This window comes from Talpa occidentalis, unplaced genomic scaffold, assembly GCF_014898055.3.
Source record: "Talpa occidentalis isolate TD23 unplaced genomic scaffold, MPIMG_talOcc4v2.1 talOcc4.10, whole genome shotgun sequence".
NCBI classification, from domain to species: domain Eukaryota; kingdom Metazoa; phylum Chordata; class Mammalia; order Eulipotyphla; family Talpidae; genus Talpa; species Talpa occidentalis.
The window spans coordinates 28,156,190-28,173,060 of NW_023600993.1; the positions used below are offsets into that span (position 1 = coordinate 28,156,190).

Below are 16,871 nucleotides of genomic sequence, written 5' to 3' on the forward strand. Positions count from 1 at the left end.
GATCTGTTTGTGAACATTTCATGTTGGGATGACCTTTGCTTTTCAACTTGTAATTATGGGTACTCCCAGTAGTAAATATTCTGATAATGAGGATCCTGTGCACTCAAAAACAGAAATTAGCATCATAGGCTCTCAGTGAAGGGACTCCACTGGGAGTAATGTGAAGGGTTCACCCAGTAAGGGTGATCAGCTGTAATCTATGCAGTGCTGTGAGGGAGTGACTAAGGACCCTCTAGTGCCTGGTTTCTACACCCTACATGTTTAAGTCCTAAGCTGTGTCCAACACTTAAAGCTATAATCCTGGGGGTAAAAAAAAAAACCTACTTTGTGACTACTGCCATCTACTGAAATTAAACTTCACTTCAATTTTATTGTTTACTACATTATAACTGACTCTAGGGGGCAATGATTGCACCCTATGTTTTTTTTAATAAATTTTATTTTTATATTCCCCATACAATTGCAACCCCCTTATTATGACCCCAATGCCTCCCCTTCCCGTCCCCCACCCCCCATAGAGTGTCTCTGGTTCATAGTTGTTTGTTGATTTTGATTTTCACTTTCTTATGTTATTCATTTTCCTGATCCCTTATTTAAGTTTTCTAGATTCCTGCTATGAGTGAGACCATCCGGTATTTTTCTTTTTCTTTCTGGCTTATTTCGCTGAGCATGATCCCTTCCAGCGCCATCCATGTTGCTGCAAATTGCATGTGTTTATCTTTTTTGAATGCTGAGTAATATTCCGTGGTGTATATGTACCACATCTTCTTGATCCAGTCATCTATTTTTGGGCATTTGGGTTGTTTCCATAGCTTAGCTATTGTAAATAGTGCTGCTATAAACGTAGGGGAGCAGGTGCTCTTTGGAATGGATGTTTCTGTGTCCTTTGGGTAAATACCTAGGAGTGGAATTGCTGGATCATATGGAAGCTCTATGTTTAGTAGGTCCAGAAATCTCCACACAGCTCTCCATAGTGGTTGGACCAGTTTGCACTCCCACCAACAGTGCAGGAGGGTTCCTTTTTCTCCACATCCTCACCAATATTTGATGTTGCTAGTTTTTTTAATATGTGCCATTCTCACGGGTGTAAGATGATATCTCATGGTAGTTTTGATTTGCATTTCCCTGATTACAAGTGATGTTGAACATTTTTTCATATGCCTGTTGGCCATTTGCATTTCCTCTTCGGAGAAGTTTCTTTTTAGCTCTTCTGCCCATTTTTTGACTGGATTATTTTCTTTGTTTGTGTTGAGTCTCATCAACTCTTTGTAGATTTTTGTGATCAGTCCTTTATCATTAGTATTGTGTGCAAAAGTGTTCTCCCAGTCGGTGGGGTTTCTCTTTGTTTTTGTTATTGTCTCTTTTGCTGTGCAGAAGCTCTTTAATTTGTTGTAGTCCCAGCTGTTTATCTTTGCCTTCACTATCACTGCTTTGGGTGATGTGTCTGTAAAGAGGTCTTTGATGTGCATATCACGTAGTGTTTCGCCTATATTTCCTTCTATGTATTTTATGGTTTCAGGTCTTATGTCTAGTTCTTTAATCCATTTTGAGTTGATTTTTGTGTATGGTGTGAGGTAGTGGTCAAGCTTCATTCTTTTGCATGTAGCGACCCAGTTTTCCCAGCACCATTTATTGAACAAACTTTCTTTGCTCCAATGCATAGTCTTTGCTCCTTTGTCAAAGATTAGTTGACCGTAAATCTGTGGGTTATTTCTGGATTTTCTATTCGATTCCATTCGTCTGTGTGTCTGTTCTTGTTCCAATACCATGCAGTTTTGATGATTATGGCTTTGTAGTATAGTTTGAAGTCTGGGATGCACCCTATGTCTTGAACAAGTTAGGTCTGCTCTGAAAAAATCAGAGGAGTTTTGCAAAGTCTAGCAAGACTTAAAATCCCTTTCTCCTGTTGAGATTCTGGATTTGTTTCTGGTTTGTACTGGACTAAGTGGAGTCTGGCTCTACAAATCTTGAAGACTTGTATAATAACAAAGAAATTTCATTCTTGAAATACAGCTATCTTCAATATCTGACTTTGCATGCATTCTTTATACTGCTGGTTCCACCCTACCTTTCCATTCAGCAAACTGTTATCCCTCAAAATCAAGTTCAAATGTCCCCTCTAGAAAGACCTTCTCAATGCTCCACAAGTTGATCTCCCTTTCTTCTTTGTTTCAAGTAAGTTTTCTTAGTTAGGTTATAACACTCACCACACACAAATTAGTTATTTAATAGCCCATTTCCTCCTCTGGACTCAAGCTGTTCAGTTATAACCATCATGGTTTAATTTTATTAGCATGTGTTCTGCCCCCTGGCACACTGAAAATATTCATTAGACATTTGTTAAGTGAATGAATAAATACAATGACAGTCCAAACAACCAAGATTATATCAACTTCTTGAAATGTTTTTTTCTAATAAGGTAAAATTCACATATGAGATTCACCATTTAAAATGTTTTCTAGTGGATAATCAATGACTTTTAGTATATTGACAATGTCATGCACTGGAGCTATAGCCACCCTAGTGGATATGAAATGGTATCTCATTGTGGTTTTGATTTGCAGTTCTTTAATTACTAATGATGTTGCGCATCTTTTCATGTGCTTATTGATCATTTGCATGCAGGAGTTCAGAATATGTCACCCCAAAATGTATCACTTTGGCATACTGATTATTTTCAATTAAAGGTCCTTGGGTGCAGGGACCTACCATTGTCTCCCTAAAAAGGATTAGATAAATATTCCATAAAAATAAGCATCAGAAGGGGAAAAGGCACCCTTAACAACAGAAACAGGAAATCTAGGACCAAGAAGGCATTATGAACAAATCTTATTACTCTCTCACCATTTTACTACCCTTAGTCCAATCCCCTTTGTCTTTTTCTGTGGCGCAAACTTTTTGTTATATTTTCATATGGTAGAAGGAGCATAGGAACTACAGAAACTCTCTTGGGCCTCTTTTATAATGGCATTAATCTCATTTATAAGGGCTCTGCCTATGACCAACTCCCAAAGACCATAGCTCTTAATGCCATCACATTGGGCCTAGGATTTCTATGCATGAGTTTGAAGGTTTCAGACCATAGCAAAGAATGTTTTTCCTTTATAAGCCTCTGAGCAGGAGACTGAAAGAACCTACCCTGGACAATCTGATCAACCCAAGAAAAAAGACCTAGTGTTACTGACACTGAGGTTTCCTTGACAAATAGCTCAGCTAGATCATCCTCTAGTGAAACTCACAGTTGGTATGTCCAGTCAGGGTTTTCATGTCACACCACTGTACAACCAAGAATCACAGGCATCCATCATGAATTCACATGATAGATGGAGACAGAAAAGCAGGTAAAAATTAAAATGAAGAAAAGAGATTCTGAAAGAAGAAAACAGAAAAAAAAATTAATATCCTCAGACTAAGACTACTACAAGATGTTATAACCATGGAACAAGATAAAAACACTATTTTTTTAGGTTTTTTAAAAACACTATTTTAAAAAAGAACATTCAAAGGACTTTAATGCTATTGCCAGAAATTTTTTTATTCAATAGAAAAATTGGAAAATTGAAACAAATTTCACAAAAGTAAAGCAAAAATAAAATAGACACAGGAAAAAACTGGGGGAGGAGAGAGGGAGGGACTTAGAGAACATCCCAGAAGGTCCAACATCTGAATAATGATTTAAGAAAGTTTCAGAAAGAAAGAGAAGATTAAAGTGAGAATATCATCAAAGGAGAAATTCAAGAAAATTTCCTAGAATGGAAATTTAACAGAAAACTGTTTTTCTACACTTACAGCACTTCTGACACCAAATGTGTGGGATTTTTCCTCACATGAAAAAATTCTAACACAATCTGGAGTTAGCACAGACCCCGCAGATTAAGAATTCAGTCCCACAAGACTCCCCCACTTCAGACAGTAATCACAAGTAGTAGGTCCCCAGGTTACTCACCTTCTGTCTGATTCGGTTACAAATTGGGGTTTCCCATAACCTTTTCCTCAAGTTCAATGATGATTTGCCATAATGGCTCACAGAACTCAGGGAAACACTTTAGTTCATATCATCAAAGTATTACAAAGGTTATTACAAAGACACCAATGAACAGCTAGATGAAGAGCTACAGTGTTCGGTCTGAAAGGGTCCAAAACATGCATGTTTCTTAGGCATTTTGGGTGCATCATGCTCTCAGCTTTGTCAACCAGGGACTTTTCCAAATCTCTTTATTTAGGGGTTTCAATGGAGACTCTATTAAATAGATATTGTTAATTAAATCACTGACATTGGTGACTAAGTGGAGTCCTAGCCTCTCTCCCCAACCTGTAAGTCAGGAGAGTGTGGCTGAAAGTTAGAACCTTCTAATTATTTGATTGTTTCCTCTGACAATCAGCAACCCAACCTACAAGAGTCACCAAATAGCATAAACTCAAGTACAGTTGAAAGGGGCTTTTTATGAATAACAAAAGATGCGCCTCTCACTCCTACCCTCAGGAAATTTCAAGGGGCTGAGCAGCTCTGTGCTAGAAACCAGGATGAAGACCAAATATGTATTTCTTATTATATAGTATAATATCAGAAAGACATGAATTTAATGGACCCAGGAAATGGCAGGACACTAGACTCATACCAAGATACACTGTCATGAAATTTCAGAACACTGGAAACAAACGGAAAATACTAAAAGTTCCCTGAGAGCAAAATAATAGGACCAGGAATCACAATGGCTTTTGACTTCTGAACAGCAACATAAGAAGCTAAAAGACAATGAAGCAATGCATGCAAAATAAAAGAATAGAATCTGAAAAATGGAATCGACGTAATACTATTCAGCAATCAAAAAAGATAAACTAATACATTTGCAGCAACACTGATGGAGCTAGAAGAAATTATGCTCAGTGAAATAAGTCAGAAGGGAAAAAAATATTGGATGGTTTCACTTATAGGTGGAATATAAGGGAACCAAATAAGGCATCAGGGAAAAAACAATAACAATAAAAAACACAACAAAAATAAACAGACAACTATAAACCAGAGACATTTTGCACAGGAGGGGGAGAGAGAGGGATCAGAACGAGACAGGGAAGAGACAGGGAACTGTGGTGATGGTGCACGGGTGAATTGGTGGAGGAAATTCTGTGGGAACTACACCTGAGAATAGAAAGCAAACATTATTTAAAAATGAACAATGATGTAAAATACATATAAATAAATAGTTAGAAGCTTATGATTTAGAGACCACCATCATAGTAAATTTGGAATTTTAAGTTTTGAATTGAGAAGTGGAAAGCTATAATATGCACGTTCTTAACTAGAAGAGGGAACATAAGAAAATCAGAAGGGTGGGAGTGCTAAGGGGAGGTATGTGTGGTATGAAGAAAAACCACTGTTCATTTGAGAACCACTAATATTTATAGGAAGCAGTGAAGGTAGAGTCAAGAGGGTGGTTTGTGGTTCTGAATCTGCCGGTTGTTCATCTAACCAAATCACTTTGTCTCAACTTCCTATTAAATAAGAGGGCTGCACTTGATGGTCACTAAGATTACAATTAAATCTAAAAATTATTGTACCAATAATATTCTGAATTGCAAAGGCAGGTCAGACTGATCTAGACAAGGACATTCTTTTACGATTTAAAATGAAAATAAAGTTGCTTACTGATTTTGATTTTTACTTTGTTATAAATAGTCCTTTTCCTGGTCCCTTATTTAGGTTTTCTAAATTCCTGCTATGAGTGAGAACATCTGGTATTTTTCTTTTTCTCTCTGGCCTATTTCGCTGAGCATGATCCCGTCTAGCTCCATCCATGTTGCTGCAAATTGCATGAGTTTATTTTTTTTGATTGCTGAGTAATATTCCATTGTGTATATGTACCGATCTTCTTGATCCAGTCATCTATTTTGGGGCATTTGGGTTGTTTCCAAAGCTTAGCTATTGTAAATAGTGCTGCTATAAACATAGGGGTGTAGGTGTCCTTTTGAATTAAAGTTTCTGTGTCCTTTGGGTAAATACCTAGGAGTGGAATTGCTGGATCATATGGAACCTCCATCTTTAGCAGGTTGAGGAATCTCCACACAGCTTTCCATAGTGGTAGGACCAGTTTGCACTCTCACCAGCAGGGCAGGAGAGTTCCTTTTTCTCCACATCCTCGCCAAGATTTGTTGTTGCTAGTTTTTTTAATATGTGCCATTCTCACTGGTGTAAGATGATAAAGTAAAAATCAAAATCAACAAGCAACTATAAACCAGAGACACACTACTGGGGGGGGGGACGTGGGGGAGGGAGTAGGATCAAAACAAGGGGCGTGGGAATTGTATGGGGACTATAACCAAGATGAAAATGCACACATTGTGCAAAAATGAAAAATGATGTAAAAAATACATAAAATAAAAAAAAAAAAGAAAAACATTTTTAAAAGAAAATAATACAGCTGACCCTTGAAAAACACAGAGGTTATGAGCACGATTTCTGTCCCCCACTCCATGCAGCTGAAAATCCACATATAAATAACCCTTGACTCCCCCAAAACTTAGCTACCATTGTGCCTTGGTATCTGCAGAGGACTGATTTCAGGATCCCAGAAGATACCAGCATCTGCAAATGCTAAAATCCCTTATAGTTGGCTGTCCCACCTAATGGGCATTTTCCTTTGGGTGAATCCAGGCTGAAAAAAAATCCACATGTAAGTGGACGAGTGTAGTTCAAACCCATGTCAACTGCATTGGATTAGGAATCTGAGATTTACAAATCAAAAAATATATCTATTCGTTGACTAAAACTATTGTACTGAATAGCTTCCTTACATGCAAATGCTATGAAATTTTTTTAGGTTCCTTGCCAATAGCTTCCTTGCTTCACAAATTCTATTTAAGATGCTGTTTTCTCTTCCTGGTCTCTATGTAGCTAGAAAAAAAAAGGACGAATACTTAAGTAATAAGTGATAACATTCATTTCTATGGTTTCTACTGCAATTAAGTTTCTTTACTGAGGATGGCTAAAAATGTACCTGCAGCAAGAGCTTGTAAATGCAAGGTAAATGCTTCATTAGGTGCAATTAGGGACTCATGAAAATAAATAACCGGTGACAGTCTGCGCTGCACTATTCATCAAAGAGCACTAACAGAGGTGAGAGGGAGCATTCTTTTTTCTTGTTAAAAAATAACCAAATGAAGAAGAAATCTTCAATAATGGTACTGCTTTAGAGAAAACCACCTTTAATGGATTGCATCACTAACCAGTGTCTTCTGATCCTCTTTCTCAGCAGATATAGCCAACACAGTTATCCAGAGACACATTTCAAAGGCTTAGCACACACACCACACTTTCACATACAAAGAGTACATTAGCTTGGCTATAGAGGAGAAACATCCCAATGAAGAAAATGCCTAGAGTAGAGAGGAAGGGGAAGAAATTCCCTGTTTTTTTCCTTTCTTTTTTCTCTGGTCTCCCACTAGTACTGCTCACAGGCTGAATTCAGCCAGAAGCCAGGTTACATGACAGTCTGGAAACTAGCCTGCAAGGGGCAAATTCCAGTCAACAGGAAAAGAGACAGGCAAGGCATAAACAAGCACAGGATCAGCACAGTCCACCCCTTTTGCTACCCAGCATTCATTCCCATGAATGGATCCTCTTCTGTGCACACTTAATTCTCACAAAATAACTTGATACTTCTACCTAACACAAAACTGGAGTGTAAGCACCTGACATAAGCTTTTTGATTGTAGTTCAAATGCCTGACATTTAGCTTTTGATTACTGAGATATCCATTTTAAAAGACATCCATCTTGAATAACATACTGACTGCTAGAAGACACTGCTGCTAGCAAAACAAGTAGATAAGGCCAAGTAGATGAGGCCACTCCCATCCATGTTGGTCCCTCTTTCAGAGAGCTCAGGATTACCTAGATAACTTAACACTTGAGGAGCCTGCTTAATTTCTACTCTTATACTTTAAATTAACCAATAAAGTGTTAAGCCAGGAAATCCTGACACTCCACTCTTGGACCCCCATAATAGAGCTCAGATCCATATTCATTCTTTCCTCCTGCTCTCCTCCCTCCCAAGAGACCTCACAGTGTGGACCTCAGAAATGCCATGTGTTCTCCAGGACCCAGAAATAATAGTAGGTCTTGCTGTTAAGATTTGCTAGGTAAGACTTCAACAGTGCTCATCTTTTGACCACTTAATTCCCATTATTGAGGCAGCACTTTTCTGAGTTCTTGACACAGTGCACAGTGAATCTGATTGGTGAGAAACGGGCACTATTCTTGGCTCATTGTGAGCGCTGTGCACTATTACCTCTCATCCCTTTGGGTGCTTCTTTTCTTGGCCTTACTGTTTCCTCACAAACACTCACTACATTCTGCCAAGTTCCTGAGAAGAACCCTCTACAGGTCTCTGGGTTTCTCTGTGTACAGTTCTCCTTGTTGGTCTGTCCTGAGAACTCCAGCTGTTTTCTTCTCCTCCAGACTCCAAGAATACTTCTCAACTTCACAGTCCACTGGACTCTGGTTTTCTGTCTCTGTACCAAGACCAGGAAACTCTCCTAAGGAAGGGCTCACCTCCTTTGTTTGCCATCAGGAATCTTTGTCCTTTGGGCTTGATATTAAGTGTACTGAAGAGTGTTGTTTTGTAGGTTTTCTCTGTTTTGGTTGTTCAAGCAGGTAGATACATGGAGTTCCTGTTACTCCATGTGAATGGAAGTCCTCTCTATTGACATTTTTATTAATTCTTCACTTCCTTTGTCCCAGATAATTTGTTCATTTCCTAACCTTTGAGTAGAATGTTTAATTCACATACTGTCACTCTTATTTATAATGATAATCCTTTTCATCAAAGCTTAGCCATAACTCGTAAATTTTGTCATATACAATTTTTCTTCTTATTATTGCTTTAATTTTCCCTGTAGAGAAATTTTTTTATTCCCCAATGGCTGGGGTATTTATTGTTGGATCATTTACATCATTGTGATTCTTAACTTGCAGTTTTCCCACATTATGATTAAAGGCTGTGGGGAAGCATACCCCATAGTGGTTAACAGCTTGAATTCTGGAATCAGAGGGCTGGAGTTTAAATCCTGGCATCTTTTTTCTATATGACCTTGGGGAGAGTATAACTTAAGGCTCACTTTCTTCATTTATAAAACTGAATAATCCTACCTCAGATGATTGCCTTGAGAATTATATAAATTAACACATGTAAAACCTTTAGGACACAGGAATTATTTAAGTATTATTTAAAATTTCCATTTGGGGGAATTCATAGAGAACTTTTTATGCTCAACTTTGGGTTTTCAATTGGCATGTGCAAGAATTTAAAAAGGATTTTCTCTGTAGATGTAAAGTTCAATATGGCAGCACATGCTCTGTGTGAGACTTAGCCACTGTTCCTCCACCTTGTGTATAGCCGCCATCTTAGTATTTCTTAGTATTTCAAGTTTTGCTTACTCAAGACTAAATAGCCTGCATTCCAAAGAGGGTTTATGACCCCCACCCCACTCTGGTCTTATCTCAGACGGCCAGTCACAGTGGAGCCGAGTAATGGGTCTAACTGGCCATAAAATAGAACCAAGCAATGCAGGCCACTAATGGGGTCAAACTAGCCATAAAATAACTGTGGACCCACCGTTGTTAACGAATGCACCTGTGTAATCAATGAATGATGTACCTATGTAACTAATGAATGATTGCCAACATGATTTAATTTTAGAAATCTACTTGTACCCCTATATAAGATCCCTGTTCCCTTTGTTCAGGGCTCCAGACCTCCACCGTTACATCGGTGCGTGTCGAGAGCCTGGTCTCGAGCCCATAATAAACTCCTTTGTGTTCTTACAGCGGCTGTCTGTGTGTCCTTGGGGGCTGCACTGGTTGACGCTGAGCACAACACTCTGGAGCCTGGCTCTATGTATGCCCTTTTGGCACCTCTGAGTTTGCCTGCAGCTACAGTAGACAGTATGCTACTATCCCCTCAGGAACCATGCATCCTCAGCTTCTCTGCCTGAAGATGACCAGCAGTATTGGTACTTAACACCCTTAGAGAAAATGCTCAACCAGTTTCCTCACAAACAGTCACTACATTCTGCCAAATTCCTGAGAAGAACCCTCTACAGGTCTCTGGGTTTCTCTGTGTACAGTTCTCCTTATTGGTCTGTCCTGAGAACTCCAGCTGTCTTCTTCTCCTCCAGACTCCAAGAATGACAGGAGAAATGGATAAATACCTCAGCTTTGCCATCTCTCAAGATATGAAATCTAAATTGCATCCTATACTTTCCTCAGAGGATCCCAGGAAAAAGTGAGCTTCCATTACCCATAGGGGAAACTTACTCATTTATGCATATTAAATGGAGTTTTCCTCCTTGTTTCAGTGTCCCTGCTCTTTTACTTCTGCTTCCTGAGATTTCCTCTTAAATAACCATCTGAACCAAGACCTTGCCTCAGAATCTGCTTTCTGGAGGAACACAGATATATCTGTATTAGATTACCCAGGTAATTGTTTTGTTCACATCCTCTAAGCAGTGGTTCTCAATGTCCTTTCATACTATAATTAACTGGAGAAAATTTTATCAAAATTCTGAAGATTGTTAAATAAAACACAAATCCGATTTAAGAAAGAGAAACTTTGTTCAAAATGATTATTATAAAATGAAGGGTGAGGAGTGGGAGGAATGGTTGCACTAAGGGGAAGATTATTGTAGTAGGGAGAAGCTCTGACCAAAAGACCTCTAGGGTCAGACAAAAAGAACTTTTATTCTATAAAGAGGGGCAAACAAGACTAGAAAGAACCATCTGTGTGGAATTGGGAAGGAAGGACGACCTATAGGATACTCTACAGGAGAATGTTTTACCTTAAGGCCAGGTTTTTCTTAGGAAAGGTTGTTAAGGAGTTGTGTGTGCCTCTCATGATAAAGGTAGGCCAAGGCTCAGCCACCTGGAAGGGAGAATCTTAACCAAAGTTTGGTTAACAACCATTTTATTTTGCTTGATAAGTGGAAACAAGTAGCTAGCAGCCTGCGTGTGATGAAAGCAAGAGCTTAAGAGATAATGTCTATTATAAGAAAATATCTTTGTTTCAACCTTGGGGTATCTTCATGGCAGCAGCTCTGTTCAGTGGTGGAGGAAGCAGAAGAGCTGCAGACCTCACAGAGATCTTTTTGATATGTTTACTCATTTTATTTCTCCTTTGTGCCCAAACTTCGCTAATTTTTCTCACATTTCATTATAAGAAAAATAAAACCTTTAACATGAGTTCATTTTATATCTGCATGAGAGTCATGATTTCACATTTTTTTTTTAGAATTATTCTTTCACAGTGTTTAGTAAATGGGTTGAACATACAACTTATGGAAAACCAACTTTATTTCTGTCTCTCAATGCCCTGTGTGAAAAACTGTATGAATGTATCAAAAACTCATTTATCTGTCCCAGTTATCCTACAATGCATCAATGGATATTCTTTTACTTGTGTTTTTAAGTCAAATGTAATTACACTTGTAGGATGAATTCCTAGACAAGGAATTGCTCAATCACTCTCCAGAGAGGTTATACCAACATATTCTCCTACCAAGAGTATATAAAATAATGGTTCTTCCACATTATCAAACTTTCAGATCTTTTCCGTTCTGGTAGGTAAAAAACTGAATTCTTATTAAAGGATATATTCTCTTCATTATGAATGAGATTAAGTACATTTTCATAAAATGTAAGCCATTAATTTTCTTTTTCTGTAAGCTACCTATTTATATACTTTGCCCATTATACTCTATTGTATTTTGGAACTTTTCCTATTAACTTGTAAGCTTTCTTCCTAACTACACAACTACATAAAGTAGTTGGCCCCTTTTCATGTATGTTGTAAATGTATTTCCCATAGTGGGGCTGGGGTAACCATGAAGACATGGTGCCAGGCAAGCAGGGTACAAATCAGTGGGCTCAGAATGTAGCTGCAATTATAAAGACTGCATTCTCTCACATATCCTGCCCTCCAGATATGACTGAGTTGTTACCTTCTCATTCACAGCAGCTCAGCTATGAAGATCTAATTGAAGTGCAAGAAAAAGGGTACATTGAAGAGTCACCATGGAAACTGCCCCTCCCACAGCATTTACCATTCAAAGGTTTCTGCTGGCATTCATGTACAACAAATTAGCAAAGAAAGATTTCCGGACTCACAACCCTAATGTTGAGTGCAATTTGAAGGTGCTTAGAGGCATAGGGAATACCTGTGCTTTCTATAGGGAGATTACCAGAAAAAGAATTGTCTTCAGTTCCGGCTTTTTGTTGAGACATTAGAGTGTGTTTTGTTTTTGCTGTAATTCCCTTTCCTTCCCCACCTTCTGCTAATGATTACCAGTCCATAGTGCTTGCTGATCTCAGAGTGGCCTTAAACAGAAGCTATTTGAAGACTAGCTCTGGCCTTGCCTCAGTGAAAGCCTGCACTCACCGAAGAGGTTAAGCTATGAATCTGGGTGAGAAAGGGTGTTCAGGGGACAAAACAATTCTCCTAGGAGGGCAGAGAGCTCAATGAAAGCAGGAAGAGAGGCTCTGCAAGGAGTAAAGACCCATGGTCACTGTTAAAGGCACCCAAGTCAGGGACCGGGCCTGGTCAGTGACAGGAAGTGATCTTTAGGGAGGGAAAAACCTACCAGGATTTCCAACTATAAAAAAATTCCCATGGCACAAGAAGACCATAGGTTTGGCCACTTTCAAAGGACACTGGACATATATGTCAGCCTTAACCACTGTGGGCTGAGGATTGTTGGTACCTCCCAGCCTATGACCCCTGAAATCTATGAATGGATGAGGGTGGCCACAGAGTCTTAACAATTACTAAGGCTATAACAAAACTATCCCTAAAATAAAAAGACACCCTGCTGAGTGGGAGAAAATGTTTGTATATCACACATCCAACAAGGGGTTAATTTCCAAAATATATAGACAACTTATACAACTCAACAAAAAGAAAATAAAAATTCCAATGAAAAAGTGGGCAGGAGAACTAAATAGACACTTCTCCAAAGAAGATACACTGGTGGCCCACCATATGAAAAAATGTTCATTGTCACTTATAATTATAAAAATACAAGTCAAAACCACAATGAAATACCAGCTCACCCAGTGAGAATGGTCCGTATCAAAAAATAAATAAATAAATAAAAGCATGGCCAAGAGTGTGAAGTAATAGGAACCTTCTGGGGGTTGCTGGTGGAATGCTGTGGGAATGTAGACTGGTCCAGCCTCTGTGAAAATCAGACAGAAGTTTCTCAAAATCTTAAAAATAGATCTACCATGAGATTCAGCAACTCCACACCTTAGCATCTATCCAAAGAATATAAGAACACTCACTTAAAAGGATATATAAACTTCTACTTTTGTTCATTGCACCACTATTTACAATAGCCAAATTATGGAAATGATACTGGAATTGTCAGGCCTAGTCTCCCAGCCAGGAACCGATCCCAGGCTGCAGGGCAGTCCTGAGCCCCAGCCACTAGACCCCCACGGGTTGGTGTCTCACGAAGCTGCAGCAGGAACTTCGCAGACGCTCAGGCGAGCAAGCGAGAAGAGGCAGTTTGTTTATAGAAAGAAAAAGTTTATTGAGGAGAAAAAAAGCAGAAATAAAGTGGGACTCCCAGGCCAGGGAACCAGGCCTGGGAGGGGCAAGGAAGCCAAAGTGGAATTGTGTCTCAGAGAATATAGACCTTTTTTCCCTCATTATTCTAAAACTCCACCAGTCTCTTTGTGATTGGTTAGTTCTCGGCTGTCTCACTTAATTTGCTACTGAGTGCGGGATCTTCACATTCCTTATCTAACAGGTTTGTCTTTCCCCATTTGTTATGCTTATCGCTTTATCTTTAGGGCCTGGTCCTCCGGGGTGAGCATCTCTACATTGAAGTTAAACAGCTGCCCTTCTAAGTTGTCCATAAATTAAACCACACTCCATTTCTCTAGTCTCTACCTCCCTTTACCACCTGAAGGAAACCAGGACTAGCATTAACAATGTTGTCCTTGGTCCTGGGATGTTTGTTTTTCCTAGTGGAATTGGTTACTTTCCCTGGGTTGTCCTTATCTCTGAAGCCTCCCTAAATTCTTCAGAGGTCCCCTCCTGCACTGTCCCTAAAACTGCCTAATTCCTAGCTTGCCCTGTTTCTCAGAAACAACCCAAGTACCCAAAGAAAGATAGGGAATTAAGAAGATGTGGTAAGTATACACAATTCAACAATTAAAAAAAGAAGAAATCTTTCCATTTGCAACTACGTGGATAGAACTAGAGAGAATTATGTTAAGCCAAACAAATCAGAAGGAGAAAGACAAATACAGGATTTTACTCATGTGTGGAAAATAAAGAAACAAAGCAAAAGAAGAGACAAAACCAAAACAAAACAAAAAATTGAGGTGGCCAGAAAGGGAAGGTTGGGTGTGGCGAGCAAAGTGGGGAGGAATCCCAAGGGACTATGGTAGAAGATTTGGGGAGCTTTGATAGTGGGTGTGGTATGGTAAAATACATTTGAAGTGATGTGAATCTCTACAGTGCTGTAAATCATATGCAGTGCTGTAAAACAATGTTACCTCAATAAAAAAATGTTACAATTTTAAAAATGCACTAAATGGTTAATTTTTTTTTAATTAAAAAATAACAATGACTGAAGTTGACTTTTCCCTCATTCTGGCCAGCTGGAAGTTAAAAATTATAATTAATTTAATTTTAAAAAGCTAGCATGACATCTTTACACGCCAGAGTGAGTGGCATAAGATTCACAACCATTGCACACATTTTGGGTCTAGTTTTTAAGAAAGCTTTAGTCAGTTAAGCTCTTATACAAAAATCTCAGCACCCAAAAGTAGTTTTTGGGTGCTGTGAACACACCTCTGAGCTTCCACTGGCCTCTGCATCTCACCCTTGCCCAGGCAGCTGTCAGCCATGGCTTCTGGCAATGCGCATATCAAAGAGCTGCCTCTTCAGGCTACCACTGTGGTGGACGGCCACCTTCAAAGAGGTGAAGCTTTCCCATTAGGAAGGAAATGCGTGGTCCTTCTTTTCTACCCACTGGACTTCCTTCATCTTTGTGTGCTCCTTGAGATCATCACTTTCAGGGAGCATACAGAGGCCTTCTGTAAACCAGGCTGTGAATTCTGGGGTTCTCTATGGACTCTCAGTTCACTCACCTGACTTGGACCAACAACCTCCCCACCCGACTCCACCCTGAAAGGAGGGAGCTGTAGGCCCCTGAACATGCCCTGCTGGCTGACATAACCAGAAACTTGTTCCACGATTATGCTGAAGAAGACAAGGGCATCACCTAAAGGGCCGTCCTTATCATCGATGACAAGGGTGTCCTTTGACAGTTCACTATCAATGATTTGTCTGTGGGGTGTTCTTTGGTTGAGGCCTGCCACTGGTCAGGCCTTGTAGTACGCTAATGAGCATGGGGAAGTCTGTCCCCCTGGCTGGAAGCCAGGCAGAGACACATTCAAGCCCAATGTGGATGGCAGCAGGGAGTAAGCCTAAACACAACTTGACCAGTCGGTGGATGGCAGGTTTTGGCTCCTGGCCCCCACCTGTGCTGATACAGGAAAGGCAAGACCTGCCCCTTCAATCCCCAAGTCTGTAACCCTGGAGGGGAGGCCAAGGTCTTCTCATGTCTCTATTTGGGAAATGGCAAATATTGACCCCTTCTTTGGCACTCACCTACGAGGGCACAGGCCTATAGGTAACCAAAAAGGGTGGGGAGAAAAAAAGGATGGGGAGGAAAAAAAGTATGTATGTCACTGTGTAGTATTTCTATTTCCAGAAAGCTTCCAATATACATAAATTAAGAGCAGGATGTTTCCTACCCTCAAAAAAAGTACATTTGTGGGCCTCCCCGGTGGCACAGTGGTTAAGCGCTGGGCTGCGAAGCTGCCCGCAGCCTCTGAAGTGCCGGTTCGATCCCCGGCCACCAGGCGAGGGTCCCACATGGCGCGCAGACCTCTCCTGCCGCCCACTGCTCCCCTCAGCAGTGTACTTCGTCAGTCTGCCTGGTCTACTCCCCGCTCTGGCTCTGGTGAATTCTCTCACCTTCCTGTGCCTCTGACTGTACCCAGTGCTTGTGTAAATAAATAAATAAATCTATAAAAAAAAAAGTACATTTGTGATGTAATGTAATGATTTTTGTTTTGCCCAGTTAGGAAATGTTTATAAATGCATAAGCTTTGTTTTATTTCCTTTTAGTTTTATAATCAAGTATGAATTTTTATGGAGCAAATACATTTTCTGAAAAAGTACTTTCACTGTGACATTTTAACAGTAGGAATTAAGTACTATGCTAAGTTTTAAGGTCTGACTTGTCACATTAGAGCCAATGAGCCAAAATCCTAGACGCTTCTCTACTGCCCTCCAGTGGGAAAGTTAGACAGAGGTTGAAACATGGAAAAGAAAAGGGACTAGTTTATATTTCTAATATAGATACATAAAAAAATATATAGACGAGAAATAAAAAAATTAAAATTAAGAGATTTCTTCCCAATATATTCAGAAATGACTGAACTAGTGAGCAATGAGTTTTTTTTTTTCTAAAGATTTATTTTTATTTATTTATTTATTTATACAAGCACTGGGTACAGTCAGAAGCGCGGGAGGGTGAGAGAATTCACCAGAGCCAGAGGGGGGAGCAGAGCAGGCAGAAGGACCGAAGTACACTGCTGAGGGGAGCAGCGGGCGGCAGGAGAGGTCTGCGCGCCATGTGGGACCCTCCTCCGGTGGCCGGGGAGCAGCCGGGGATCGAACCAGCGCTGCAGAGGCTGCGGGCAGCTTCGCAACCCAGCACTCAACTGCTGCGTCACTGGGGAGGCCCGCAATGAGTTCTTTAGTGCCGTACCTTCTAAGACTGGATTTAACCAGAGGA

The 16,871-nt window shown here is 39.9% G+C and overlaps 1 protein-coding gene across 1 annotated transcript in view; it reads right to left on the bottom strand.

Annotated features, from left to right (window-relative positions):
- SCN11A (sodium voltage-gated channel alpha subunit 11) overlaps positions 1-16,871 on the bottom strand; it is a 117,916-nt gene that overhangs the window by 94,775 nt on the left and 6,270 nt on the right. The window lies entirely within an intron of this gene.